Raw genomic sequence first — 15000 nt, 5'->3', positions numbered from 1 at the left:
GAGAGAGAGAGAGAGAGAGGAGAGGGACAGAGAGAGAGGGACAGAGAGAGAGGGACAGAGAGAGAGAGAGTGAGAGGGACAGAGAGAGAGAGAGTGAGGGACAGAGAGAGAGAGAGTGAGGGACAGAGAGGGACAGAGAGAGGGACAGAGAGAGAGAAGGACAGAGAGAGAGAGAGACAGAGAGAGAGAGAGAGAGGGACAGAGAGAGAGAGAGGGACAGAGAGAGAGAGAGGGACAGAGAGAGAGAGAGAGGGACAGAGACAGAGAGAGGGACAGAGAGAGAGAGAGGGACAGAGAGAGAGAGAGAGAGACAGAGAGAGAGAGACAGAGAGAGAGAGACAGAGAGAGAGACAGAGAGGGAGAGAGAGAGAGAGGTTAGAGAGAGAAGAGAGGGACAGAGGGACAGAGAGAGAGAAGAGAGTGACAGAGAGAGAGAAGAGAGGGACAGAGAGAGAGGGACAGAGAGAGAGAGAGAGAGAGGGACAGAGAGAGGGAGAGACAGAGAGAGAGAGAAAGAGAGAGAGGGACAGAGAGATAGCAGTTAGTTAATACTAGTATCTCTACTTGCAAATCTTCTGCACATCTATCACTCCAGTGTTTAATTGCTAAATTGTAATTATTTCTCCACCACGGCCTATTTATTAACTTACCTCCTTTATCTTACCTCATTTGCACAACTGTATATAGACTTTTCTATTGTGTTATTGACTGTACGTTTGTTTATTCCATGTGTAACTCTGTGTTGTTGTTTGTGTCACACTGCTTTGCTTTATCTTGGCCAGGTCGCAGTTGTAAATGAGAACTTGTTCTCTACTAGCCTACCTGGTTAAATAAAGGACTTGTTCTCAACTAGCCCACCTGGTTAAATAAAGGACTTGTTCTCAACTGGCCCACCTGGTTAAATAAAGGACTTGTTCTCAACTAACCTACCTGGTTAAATAAAGGACTTGTTCTCAACTGGCCCACCTGGTTAAATAAAGGACTTGTTCTCAACTGGCCCACCTGGTTAAATAAAGGTGAAATTAAATAAACAGTAATGGCATTACCCTGGCAACACAGAGAAAACATGATGAACAGTCTGTCATTGTAGAAAACGGACAACCCCTCCCCAAATCCCAGGTCAACCCGAGCCAATCAGCTATTGGTGTCCAGGGCTCCATGTAAAACCCTCCACTGGATGACCCCTGACCTTTCCAGCACTGGGAGCTTATAGAGCACCCTCCACCTATACCCTGCCATGCTCTCAGCCCCCACAACCCCCTGCCTCTGATGCCCCTTCCCTCCCGCTAAGCCCACCTCCGTACGGTACAGTAGCCTCTGTGCTGCTTTGAGTCAGAACGCTGCCACCCTGCTCTCCAGGTCCACCAAACCCAGTGATCAGTGGTTCCTCCCAGACCCACGGCCCAGGCACCACCCCCCCCTCCTCTCGTGTGGGTCTCAGCAGCTGCCAGGCCCTCAGTACTGCAGCATAGAAATCAGAGACCCCTGTTGTATTGAGTCTCTCCGGCCGCATGATGAAGAGCTGCTGATCCAGCCACAAACCCAATTCAGTCTTCCATAAATGGCACCAAAAAATGTCTCCCTTTTTAATTTACCACTAAAACCTGTTCTTAGGACCAAGCCATAAAAACTGTATTATAATAATAACTGGTTTACGTTTTAACTACCAACAATTGGTAAAAACTTTCCCCTTTCGGAAACAATGGGACGACCTCAGAGTTGACAAGGTAAAAATCTGTTGTTCTGCCGCTGAACAAGGCAGTTAACCCACTGGTCCCCAGGAGGCCGTCATTGTAAATAGAATTTGTTCTTAACTGACCTGCCTAGTTAAATAAAGGTTTCATTAAAAAGTCTGGCAATAACTTAACTTTTCATTAATTAGACAGACTCCTCTAAATAATAAATATAATAAAATAACAAAAAAACAGTTAACCTGTTAGGGCTAGGGGGCAGCATTGACACGGCTGGATAAAAAACATACCCGATTTAATCTGGTTACCACTCCTACTCAGTAACTAGAATATGCATATACTTATTACATATGGATAGAAAACACCCTAAATTTTCTAAAACTGTTTGAATGGTGTCTGTGAGTATAACAGAACTCAAATGGCAGGTCAAAACCTGAGAGATTCCTTTACAGGAAGTGGCCTGTCTGACCATTTCTGGAACTTCTTTGCCATCTCTATCATTTACTAAGGATCTCTGCTCTAACGTGACACTTCCCACGTCGTCCATAGGCTCTCAGAGCCCGGGAAAAAAGAGAATGTCGTCATTCCAGCCCCAGGCTGAAACACATTATCGCCTTTCTCAAGTGGCCCATCAAGAGACACTAGCTTATGCGCGTGACCCCGACCGCCCCCGCCTTTGGGATTTTTTTCCTCTGTTTGCCGAAAAGGAGATTCCCTGTCGGAATTTTATCGCTTTTCTCACGAGAAAAATGACGTAAAAATTGATTTTAAACAGCGGTTGACATGCTTCGACGTACGGCAATGGAATACTTTGAATTTTATTGTCAGGAATTGCGCCAAGCGCGACACTTCTTTACTATTTCGGATAGTGTCTGGAACGCATTCGAACAAAACGCCGCTATTCGGATATAACGATGGATTATTTTGGACCAAACCAACATTTGTTATTGAAGTAGACGTCCTGGGTGTGCATTCTGACGAAGACAACAAAAGGTAATGACATTTTTATAATAGTAAATATGATTATGGTGAGTGCTAAACTTGCCGGGTGTCTAAATAGCGAGCCCGTGATGCCTGGGCTATGTACTTAGAATATTGCAAAATGTGCTTTCACCAAAAAGCTATTTTAAAATCGGACATATCGAGTGCATAGAGGAGGTCTGTATCTATAATTCTTAAAATAATTGTTATGCTTTTTGTGAACGTTTATCGTGAGTAATTTAGTAAAATGTTAAGCGAATTCCCCGTAAGTTTGCGGGGGTATGCTAGTTCTGAACGTCACATGCTAATGTAAAAAGCTGGTTTTTGATATAAATATGAACTTGATTGAACAAAACATGCATGTATTGTATAACATAATGTCCTAGGGTTGTCATCTGATGAAGATCATCAAAGGTGAGTGCTGCATTTAGCTGTCTTCTGGGTTTTGGTGACATTATATGCTGGCTTGAAAAATGGGTGTCTGATTATTTCTGGCTTGGTACTCTGCTGACATAATCTAATGTTTTGCTTTCGTTGTAAAGCCTTTTTGAAATCGGACAGTGTGGTTAGATTAACGAGAGTCTTATCTTTAAATGGCTGTAAAATAGTCATATGTTTGAGAAATTGAAGTAATAGGATTTTGAAGATTTTGAAAATCGCGCCACAGGCTGGCAGTGGCTGTTACGTAGGTGGGACGAATTCGTCCCGCCGGTCCCATAGAGGTTAAATGCTAAGTACTATACATAGGTTTTATTAAAAAATAACAATAGAACCTATTTAGTACTATAATGGTATTTACTAACATAATATTATTACTATAATAGTTTCTAAAGGGGTTCTAGGCTACCCTACCCTAGAATTAGGGTTCAGGATAAAACAGGTTATACGTAGGGTTAGAGTTTCTGTACAGCACTTTGTGACATCTGCTGATGTAAAAAGGTCTTCATAAATACATTAGATTGATTGTTAGGTTCAGGGTATTTAAAGAGATAAACTGTATGGGTTTATATCTCTCTTGCTCCTCCCTGTGGTCTTCTGTGGGAACTACATACCTCATTCACCACACTTGATAGGCTCATAATCTGAGGTAGCAACTGAGTCAGAGCTACAAATCAATGATCTCCACCTATCCATTAGGTTTACAACTCAGTGAACCTGCGCAGCATTCTCTCTATTTGATGTCTACGAACCAACAGATTTCAACGATTATCATATTACCCAGCAGCCATTTAGAAACAAATAAAAAGGTTATTTCTTTTTATTCTTTCTTCTGACTGTTTAAATCGGCCACATCTTGAAAAAGAGAACAGGGACATGCGATTTGTTGAGAATCTACACCTTTTTATATATAAAATATATATATATATATATATATATATATATAGAGTTAACCATGACCAGAACATGTTTAACGTTTGAAGGCTTTGCGCCAACCATCCCTATAGGCCATCACAATCTATAACCAGGTGAACAGTGAGCTTCCTCACCAAGTAGCTGTAACCTAGTTAATAATAAGTTACCTGAGGTAAACCTACAAGGATAGTTAATAATAAGTTACCTGAGGTAAACCTACAAGGTTAGTTAATAATAAGTTACCTGAGGTAAACCTACAAGGATAGTTAATAATAAGTTACCTGAGGTAAACCTACAAGGTTAGTTAATAATAAGTTACCTGAGGTAAACCTACAAGGATAGTTAATAAGTTACCTGAGGTAAACCTACAAGGATAGTTAATAAGTTACCTGAGGGAGGGGTTAGAGGGAGGGAGGAAGAGAGAGAGGAACTGCATGCAACATCAAGAGGGAGACAAATAGTTTTGTTCCAATGTTAGAGCCCTTAACATGGAACAAATGACATAATGAATCTTAAAATGTGAGTTGTTAGAATATATGAAGGGTAACAGTTTTCTATGAAGTACGTATGTATCATTATTTTAATCACCTTTATAATGCCTTATAAATCAATAAGTCCTGAGGAGGTGTGATATATGGTTATTATACAGTACCACGGCTAAGGGCTGTTCTTAGACAAGACACAACACGGATTGAGAATTATCTAACACTTTCAACAATACAATCACATTTCATTTCATTGGTTTCATACACATATTTATCAGATGTTATTGTGGGTGAAGTGAAATGCTTGTGTTCCTGGTTCCAACAGTGCAGTAATATCTAACAATGCTTGTGTTCCCAGCTCCAACAGTGCAGTAATATCTAACAATGCTTGTGTTCCCAGCTCCAACAGTGCAGTAATATCTAACAATGCTTGTGTTCCTGGCTCCAACAGTGCAGTAATATCTAACAATGCTTGTGTTCCCGGCTCCAACAGTGCAGTAATATCTAACAATGCTTGTGTTCCCAGCTCCAACAGTGCAGTAATATCTAACAATGCTTGTGTTCCTGGCTCCAACAGTGCAGTAATATCTAACAATGCTTGTGTTCCTTTCTCCAACAGTGCAGTAATATCTAACAATGCTTGTGTTCCCAGCTCACAGAGGGCAAATCTAAAAAGTCTATGAAAATATTAGGACAAGCAATGTATATATATATATATATATATATATATATATATATATATATATATATATATATATATATATATATTATATATATATACACTGTGTACTGTGATGTGATGCATAGACAATTTGGAGTACATCTGTAGTATATCTGAAGAATAGTAGATGTACAGCAGTAGTTATATAGGATGAACCATGACTAGAATACAGTATATACATATGAAGTGGACAGCAGTAGTTATATAGGATGAACCATGACTAGAATACAGTATATACATATGAAGTGGACAGCAGTAGTTATATAGGATGAACCAGGACTGGAATACAGTATATACATATGAAGTGGACAGCAGTAGTTATATAGGATGAACCATGACTAAAATACAGTATATACATATGAAGTGGACAGTAGTAGTTATATAGGATGAACTATGACTAGAATACAGTATATACATATGAAGTGGACAGCAGTAGTTATATAGGATGAACCAGGACTAGAATACAGTATATACATATGAAGTGGACAGCAGTAGTTATATAGGATGAACCATGACTAGAATACAGTATATACATATGAAGTGGACAGCAGTAGTTATATAGGATGAACCATGACTAGAATACAGTATATACATATGAAGTGGACAGCAGTAGTTATATAGGATGAACCAGGACTAGAATACAGTATATATATGAAGTGGACAGCAGTAGTTATATAGGATGAACCATGACTAGAATACAGTATATACATATGAAGTGGACAGCAGTAGTTATATAGGATGAACCAGGACTAGAATACAGTATATACATATGAAGTGGACAGCAGTAGTTATATAGGATGAACCAGGACTAGAATACAGTATATACATATGAAGTGGACAGCAGTAGTTATATAGGATGAACCAGGACTAGAATACAGTATATTCATATGAAGTGGACAGCAGTAGTTATAGAGGATGAACCAGGACTAGAATACAGTATATACATATGAAGTGGACAGCAGTAGTTATATAGGATGAACCAGGACTAGAATACAGTATATACATATGAAGTGGACAGCAGTAGTTATATAGGATGAACCATGACTAGAATACAGTATATTCATATGAAGTGGACAGCAGTAGTTATATAGGATGAACCAGGACTAGAATACAGTATATACATATGAAGTGGGTAAAACAGTAAACATTATTAAAGTGACCAGCGGCTGAGGTCCTCTGGGTGGCTGAGGTCCTTTGGGTGGCTGAGGTCCTCTGGGTGGCTGAGGTCCTCTGGGTGGCTGAGGTCCTCTGGGTGGCTGAGGTCCTTGATGATCTTCTTGACCTTCCTGTGACACCAGGTGCTGTAGATGTCCTGGAGGGCAGGCACTTTGACCCCGGTGATATGTTGGGCAGAACGCACCACCCTCTGGAGAGCCCTGTGGTTGCGACACTGTGGTTTCAGCCTCCGGAGGTTGAAGAGGTGCTGTTCTGATTTCTTCACCACAAGGTCTGTGTGGGTGGACCATTTGTCTGGTCTTCTCTACCTGACCGTCTCATTATCTTCTCTCAAGAAGAACTATCTTATGGTATGAAGATTGTCCTTCTTGAGAGAAGATCGAGCCTTCTTCTCCCCAGAAGATGTCTGGTAGGCCCATTTAAATACATTTTTTGGACATTTCAAGGTAGCAGATGTTTGAGTTGGGTTATTTTTTTCATTTCTGACAAAATGAGCAGTCCTGGAAGTGACAGATTTTGACTTATATTGAGTGATAAGACTGAGCTATTTAAAAACACTTTTTCAACATTTCAAGATAGCAGTTAGTTCAGTTTGATCTTATTAAAGACAGCTGTATATTATTTTTTGGACCCAAAAATATTCTATGTTCATGCCCACTTTTTTGCACTATGTTTGAAGACTGTCAACTTCTTGTCAGGAGGAGAATCACTTAGCCTTTCGATTAATTTTCAAATGATAGGATGCCTATTTAAAAACACTTTTTCAACATTTCAAGATAGCAGTTAGTTCAGTTTGATCTTATGAAAGACAGCTGTATCATTTTTTATAGCCGAAAGGAGCAAGTGCGACACTCACGTGTCCAAAAATCAGTACTCTAAGTACTCAAGTGGACTCTGCCATGCAGCAGAATACCACCCTTAGGTACCATCTGGAGGAAGTCCAGAATGGTCACGCTCTACAGCATGACTATCCATCCAAGCAACCGGAGTCCGGTACTCAAAAGAGTGAAGACGATAGGTTTCAGACATTGCCTCCATCATGTGTCCCTCAGTCTTCTCCTCTTGGCCATTTGGCACCGCATTGCCAGATTTAAAAATAACTTTACTGGGAAATCACACTTTGCAATAAACGACGTGATATGCTCAGAAAAATAGGCTAGGCGATACAGGTTAGCGCCATCTTGGAACCATCTAAAATCAAATATACTATTGTAAATATTCCCTTACCTTTTGATTATCTTCATCAGAAGGCACTTCCAGGAATCCCAGGTCCACAACAAATGTAGTTTTGTTCGAAAAAGTTAATAATTTATGTCCCAATAGTTCCTTCTTGTTAGCAGCGTTCCGAAGGCTACTCAAAATGTACTGAAGCGCGCGGACATGTCGTCACGAATGTGCAAAAAATATATATTTACGTTCGTTCAAACATGTCAAACGTTGTATAACATAAATCTTTAGGGCCTTTTTCAACCAGAGCTTCAATAATATTCAAGGCGGACGATTGCATTGTCTTACTAAACATTTCGGAACAAAAGGGTTCCCATGGGCGCCCGCGTCATAGTAGTAATGAACCTCCCCCTGTGACCAACTTCCCAAGCCTCTCTTTGGGTCAGTTTCTACCATAGAAGACTCAAACCACTTTGTAAAGACTGTTGACATCTAGTGGAAGCCTTAGGAAGTGCTAAATGATTAATAAGTCCCTGTGAGTTTCAATGGCAAAGGCTTGAAAGTGATTCCACACATCAGATTTCCACTTCCTGTTAGGATTTGTCTCAGGGTTTTGACTGCCATATGAGTTTTGTTATACTCACAGACACCATTAAAACAGTTTTAGAAACTTTAGAGTGTTTTCTATCCAAATCTAATTATATGCATATTCTAGTTACTGTGCAGGAGTAGTAACCAAATTAAATCGGGTATGTTTTTTATCCGGCCGTGCAAATACTGCCCCCTATCCCCATCAGGTTAAGAGTTTATTCGGAAGATAATGGCTCTATAAACACTCTTCCGTGGTGTCCCGACTTTCTAGTTAATTACATTTACATGATTAGCTAATCAGGTGATATTAATTACAGAGAAAGGATTTTATAGGATAGCATGTCATATCACTTAATCTGGCATAACCAAAGACACGAAAGCAGAGAGGGAGAGAGCAGAAAGAGAGAGAGCAGAGAACAGAGAGAGAGCAGAGAGAGCAGAGAGAGCAGAGAGAGAGAGCAGAGAGAGCAGAGAGAGCAGAGAAGAGAGAGAAGAGAGAGAGGGAGCAGGCTGAGAGAGCAGAGAACAGAGAGAGCAGAGAACAGAGAGCAGGCTGAGAGAGCAGAGAGAGCAGAGAACAGAGAGAAGAGAGAGAGGGAGCAGGCTGAGAGAGCAGAGAGAGCAGGGAAAGCAAAGAGCAGAGAGAGAGAGAGCAGGGAAAGCAGAGAGAGAGCAGAGGGAGAGAGCAGTGAGAGAGAGAGCAGAGAGAGCAGAGGGAGAGAGAGAGCAGAGAGAGCAGAGAACAGAGAGCAGAGGGAGAGAGAGCGCAGAGAGAGGGAGCAGGCTGAGAGAGCAGAGAGAGAGAGCAGAAAACAGAGAGAGAGAATAGAGAGAGAGAGCAGAGAGCAGTGAGTGAGAAGAGAGCAGAGAGAGAGCAGAGAGAGAGAGCAGAAAGAGCAGAGAGAGAGCAGCAGAGCAGAGAGAGAGAAGAGAGAGAGAGCAGAGAGCACGCTGAGAGAGCAGAGAGCAGGCTTAGAGAGCAGAGAGAGAGCAGAGAGCAGAGAGAGAGAGCAGAGAGAGAGCAGAGAGAGAGAGCAGAGAGAGCAGAGAAAAGAGAGAGAGCAGCAGAGCAGAGAGAGAGAGAGCAGAGAAAGAGCAGCAGAGCAGAGAGCAGAGAGAGAGCGCAGAAAGAGCAGAGAGAGAGCAGGGAGCAGGCTGAGAGAGAGCAGAGAGCAGAGAGAGAGAGAGAGCAGAGAGAGAGCAGAGAGAGAGAGCAGAAAGAGCAGAGAGAGAGCAGGGAGGGCAGAGAGAGAGCAGAGAGAGCAGAGAAAAGAGAGAGAGCAGCAGAGAAAAGAGAGAGAGAGAGAGCAGAGAGAACAGAGAGCATAGAGAGCAGGAAAAGCAGAGAGCAGAGAGAGCAGAGAGAGCAGAGAGAGAGCAGGGAGCAGGCTGAGAGAGAGCAGAGAGAGAGCAGGGAGCAGAGAGAGAGCAGAGAGTAGAGAGAGAGCAGAGAGAGCAGAGATAGTAACCCTGCATCACAACACTCTGTTGCTATAGTAACCCTGCATCACAACACCCTGTTGCTATAGTAACCCCGCATCACAACACTGTTGCTATAGTAACCCTGCATCACAACACCCTGTTGCTATAGTAACCCCGCATCACAACACTGTTGCTATAGTAACCCTGCATCACAACACCCTGTTGCTATAGTAACCCTGCATCACAACACCCTGTTGCTATACTAACCCTGTATCACAACACCCTGTTGCTATAGTAACCCTGCATCACAACACCCTGTTGCTATAGTAACCCTGCATCACAACACCCTGTTGCTATAGTAACCCTGCATCACAACACTCTGTTGCTATAGTAACCCTGCATCACAACACTCTGTTGCTATAGTGACCCTGCATCACAACACTCTGTTGCTATAGTGACCCTGCATCACAACACTCTGTTGCTATAGTGACCCTGCATCACAACACTCTGTTGCTATAGTAACCCTGCATCACAACACTCTGTTGCTATAGTGACCCTGCATCACAACACTCTGTTGCTATAGTAACCCCGCATCACAACACTCTGTTGCTATAGTGACCCTGCATCACAACACTCTGTTGCTATAATAACCCTGCATCACAACACTCTGTTGCTATAGTGACCCTGCATCACAACACTCTGTTGCTATAGTAACCCTGCATCACAACACTCTGTTGCTATAGTGACCCTGCATCACAACACTCTGTTGCTATAGTAACCCTGCATCACAACACTCTGTTGCTATAGTGACCCTGCATCACAACACTCTGTTGCTATAGTAACCCTGCATCACAACACTCTGTTGCTATAGTAACCCTGCATCACAACACTCTGTTGCTATAGTGACCCTGCATCACAACACTCTGTTGCTATAGTAACCCTGCATCACAACACTCTGTTGCTATAGTAACCCTGCATCACAACACTCTGTTGCTATAGTGACCCTGCATCACAACACTCTGTTGCTATAGTGACCCTGCATCACAACACTCTGTTGCTATAGTAACCCTGCATCACAACACTCTGTTGCTATAGTAACCCTGCATCACAACACTCTGTTGCTATAGTAACCCTGCATCACAACACTCTGTTGCTATAGTAACCCTGCATCACAACACTCTGTTGCTATAGTGACCCTGCATCACAACACTCTGTTGCTATAGTGACCCTGCATTACAACACTCTGTTGCTATAGTAACCCTGCATCACAACACTCTGTTGCTATAGTGACCCTGCATCACAACACTCTGTTGCTATAGTAACCCTGCATCACAACACTCTGTTGCTATAGTAACCCTGCATCACAACACTCTGTTGCTATAGTGACCCTGCATCACAACACTCTGTTGTACATATTTAGTATTTGTTCATATTTGTTTCATGTAACCAGTCGCAGGTTAACGTCAACCTGACAGAGACGATGTAAAATCAATAACTAAACTGTTCTCACAATTAACATGCTGTTCCTTGTTTCAAGTATGTTTTATTATGAAAAGTACAATATATCCATGTATACTTGTACAACTATGGAGCGTATGTCCACATATAATTGTACAATTTGTTTTTCCAACATAAAAGACAAGAAATGATCACATTGGTATTTTAACAGTGTTATTGTAAGAGTTTAAATGTTTAAACAGAGGATACATCTAAAACAGGATAAAACATGTGCAGTATGTTGTGAGAATGTTACTTTAACGTCGACTCATAACGTCACACTATAACTTCATGGGAGTCTTGTGGAAAGACTGCATGTTGTTTTGGGTGGATTGAGTGACGTCTTCATCAACATTTTGCTGAATATTCCGGTAATATTTTCACCTCTTGTCGGCTGCAGACATTCATAAGGAGTTCCAGTAGTTTATTTGCCATTTGCAGGTATTAAAAGTAATACATACATTGTAATTCCTTGTTGGCGCTCTCTCACATACAGGACAGTACGTACCAGAGGAGGCTGCTGAGGGAGGACGGCTCATAATAATGTCTGGAACAGAGTGAATGAAATGGAACACATGGAAACCACGTGTTTGATACCATTCCACTTATTCCACTCCAGCCATTACAAGCCTGTCCTCCCTAAATAAGGTCCCACCAACCTCCTGTGGTACAAACACAAACAGTAAAATATATCATAAAAAATGCAAAGTGGTAAAAGATCAGAAAATATTACAAGCCTGTCATGTGTGAGTGTCCATTGTGTGTTTGTCCATTGTGTGTGTTCAGTGTGTGTGTGTGTCCAGTGAGTGTGTGTGTGTGTGTGTGTCCAGTGAGTGTGTGTGTGTGTGTGTCCAGTGAGTGTGTGTGTGTGTCAGTGTGTGTGTGTCAGTGTTTATGTGTGTCAGTGTGTGTGTGTTCAGAGTATGTGTGTGTGTGTCAGTGTTTATGTGTGTCCAGTGTGTGTGTGTGTCCAGTGTGTGTGTCCAGTGTGTGTGTCCAGTGTGTGTGTGTCCAGTGAGTGTGTGTCCAGTGTGTGTGTGTCCAGTGTGTGTGTGTCCAGTGTGTGTGTCCAGTGAGTGTGTGTGTCCAGTGAGTGTGTGTATCCAGTGTGTTTGTCAAGCATGTGTGTGTCAAGCGTGTGTGTGTGTGTGTGTGTGTGTGTCTGTGTGTGTGTTTCAGTGTGTGTGAGTGTGTGTGTTCAGTGTGTGTGTGTGTGTGTGTCCAGTGTGTGTCTGTGTTGAGTGTGTGTGTGTCCAGATTGTGTCCAGTGTGTGTGTGTGTGTGTGTTCAGTGTGTGTGTGTGTCCAGTGTGTGTGTGTGTGTGTGTGTGTGTGTTCAGTGTGTGTGTGTGTGTGTGTGTGAGTGTGTGTATGTGTGTGTGTGTGTGTGTATGTGACCAGTGTGTGTGTTGAGTGTGTGTGTGTCCAGTGTGTGTGTGTGTGTGTGTGTCCAGTGTGTGTGTGTGTGTCCAGAGTGTGTGTGTGTGTGTTCAGTGTGTGTGTGTGTGTGTTCAGTTTGTGTCCAGTGTGTGTGTGTGTGTGTGTGTTCAGTGTGTGTGTGTTCAGTGTGTGTGTCCAGTGTGTGTGTGTCCAGTGTGTGTGTGTGTGTGTGTGTCCAGTGTGTGTGTGTGTGTGTGTGTCCAGTGTGTGTGTGTGTCCAGTGTGTGTGTGTGTCCAGTGTGTGTGTGTGTGTGTTCAGTTTGTGTCCAGTGTGTGTGTGTGTGTGTGTGTGTGTGTGTGTGTGTGTGTGTGTGTGTGTGTGTGTGTGTGTGTGTGTGTGTTCAGTGTGTGTGTGTTCAGTGTGTGTGTCCAGTGTGTGTGTGTGTGTGTCCAGTGTGTGTGTGTGTGTGTGTGTGTGTGTGTGTGTGTGTGTGTGTGTGTGTGTGTGTGTGTGTGTGTGTGTGTGTGTGTGTGTGTGTGTTGTCCAGTTATTATTTCAGGGACACTGAGTCGCCAACATAATGAACCCTAAACCCTGGATAGAGGGGCTCAGTGAATGTGGAGGTGAATGTGATCAGGTGGGTCAGTGTGTCAGAGGAGGCTCTATAGAAGGACAGAGTGCCGGCTGACCAGTCCAGATACACTCCTACTCTGTGGGGGCTGGAGGAGGGGACGTCTATGGTAGTGGGATTATTATTATGCCAGCTGGAGGAGGGGACGTCTATGGTAGTGGGATTATTATTATGCCAGCTGGAGGAGGGGACGTCTATGGTAGTGGAGTTATTATTGTGACAGGCAGAGTAACTGTTGTCAGAGGAGAACAGACACCAGGACTTGTCATTGAGTCCAAGCCAACAGTCATCACCCCTTCCTCTCCTGTTGATTCCTTTATATGTCACTCCTATACCAGCCCCCATTATCCCACTCCTCTCTACCTCCCAGTAACAGCGCCCAGTCAGACCCTCTCTACACAGCACCTGTCTACAGTCCTCAAATCTCTCTGGGTGATCAGGATACGGCTGCTCCTCTCTCCTCCTACATGTCACCTTTCTGTTCTCCTCAGACAGAGAGAGGAGTCTGTTTACTGTGTTTAGGTCCAGTGTGAGATCACAGACATCTGATGGATGAAACCAGACACAATATTAGAAATCATCATCATTCACATTAGAATGTTAACTCACTTTTCACTAATTCATTTAATGTAGATGTTTCTAGGTATCAAAAGGAGAAGTTAACTTGGGGCTAGGTGGGACGCTAGCGTGCCACCCGTGGTGCACTCCATCAACAGCAGGTGCATTTCAAGAGCGGCAAATTTGAATCCAAATAAATGTCAAAATTCAAATTTTTCAAAAATACAACTATTTTACACCATTTGAAAGATAAACATCTCCTTAACCTCTATGGGACCGGCGGGACGAATTCGTCCCACCTACGTAACATCCACTGCCAGCCTGTGGCGCGATTTTCAAAATCTTCAAAATCCTATTACTTCAATTTCTCAAACATATGACTATTTTACAGCCATTTAAAGATAAGACTCTCGTTAATCTAACCACACTGTCCGATTTCAAAAAGGCTTTACAACGAAAGCAAAACATTAGATTATGTCAGCAGAGTACCAAGCCAGAAATAATCAGACACCCATTTTTCAAGCCAGCATATAATGTCACCAAAACCCAGAAGACAGCTAAATGCAGCACTCACCTTTGATGATCTTCATCAGATGACAACCCTAGGACATTATGTTATACAATACATGCATGTTTTGTTCAATCAAGTTCATATTTATATCAAAAACCAGCTTTTTACATTAGCATGTGACGTTCAGAACTAGCATACCCCCCGCAAACTTACGGGGAATTCGCTAACATTTTACTAAATTACTCACGATAAACGTTCACAAAAAGCATAACAATTATTTTAAGAATTATAGATACAGACCTCCTCTATGCACTCGATATGTCCGATTTTAAAATAGCTTTTTGGTGAAAGCACATTTTGCAATATTCTAAGTACATAGCCCAGGCATCACGGGCTCGCTATTTAGACACCCGGCAAGTTTAGCACTCACCATAATCATATTTACTATTATAAAAATGTCATTACCTTTTGTTGACTTCGTCAGAATGCACACCCAGGACGTCTACTTCAATAACAAATGTTGGTTTGGTCCAAAATAATCCATCGTTATATCCGAATAGCAGCGTTTTGTTCGTGCGTTCCAGACACTATCCGAAATAGTAAAGAAGTGTCGCGCGCTTGGCGCAATTCCTGACAATAAAATTCAAAGTATTCCATTGCCGTACGTCGAAGCATGTCAACCGCTGTTTAAAATCAATTTTTACGTCATTTTTCTCGTAGAAAAGCGATAAAATTCCGACAGGGAATCTCCTTTTCGGCAAACAGAGGAAAAAATCCCAAAGGCGGGGCGGTCGGGGTCACGCGCATAAGCTAGTGTCTCTTGATGGGCCACTTGA

This window comes from Salmo salar, unplaced genomic scaffold, assembly GCF_905237065.1.
Source record: "Salmo salar unplaced genomic scaffold, Ssal_v3.1, whole genome shotgun sequence".
Classification (NCBI taxonomy): Eukaryota; Metazoa; Chordata; class Actinopteri; order Salmoniformes; family Salmonidae; genus Salmo; species Salmo salar.
The sequence above is the reverse complement of the archived record's forward strand: the minus strand, read 5'-3'. Positions refer to the sequence as shown.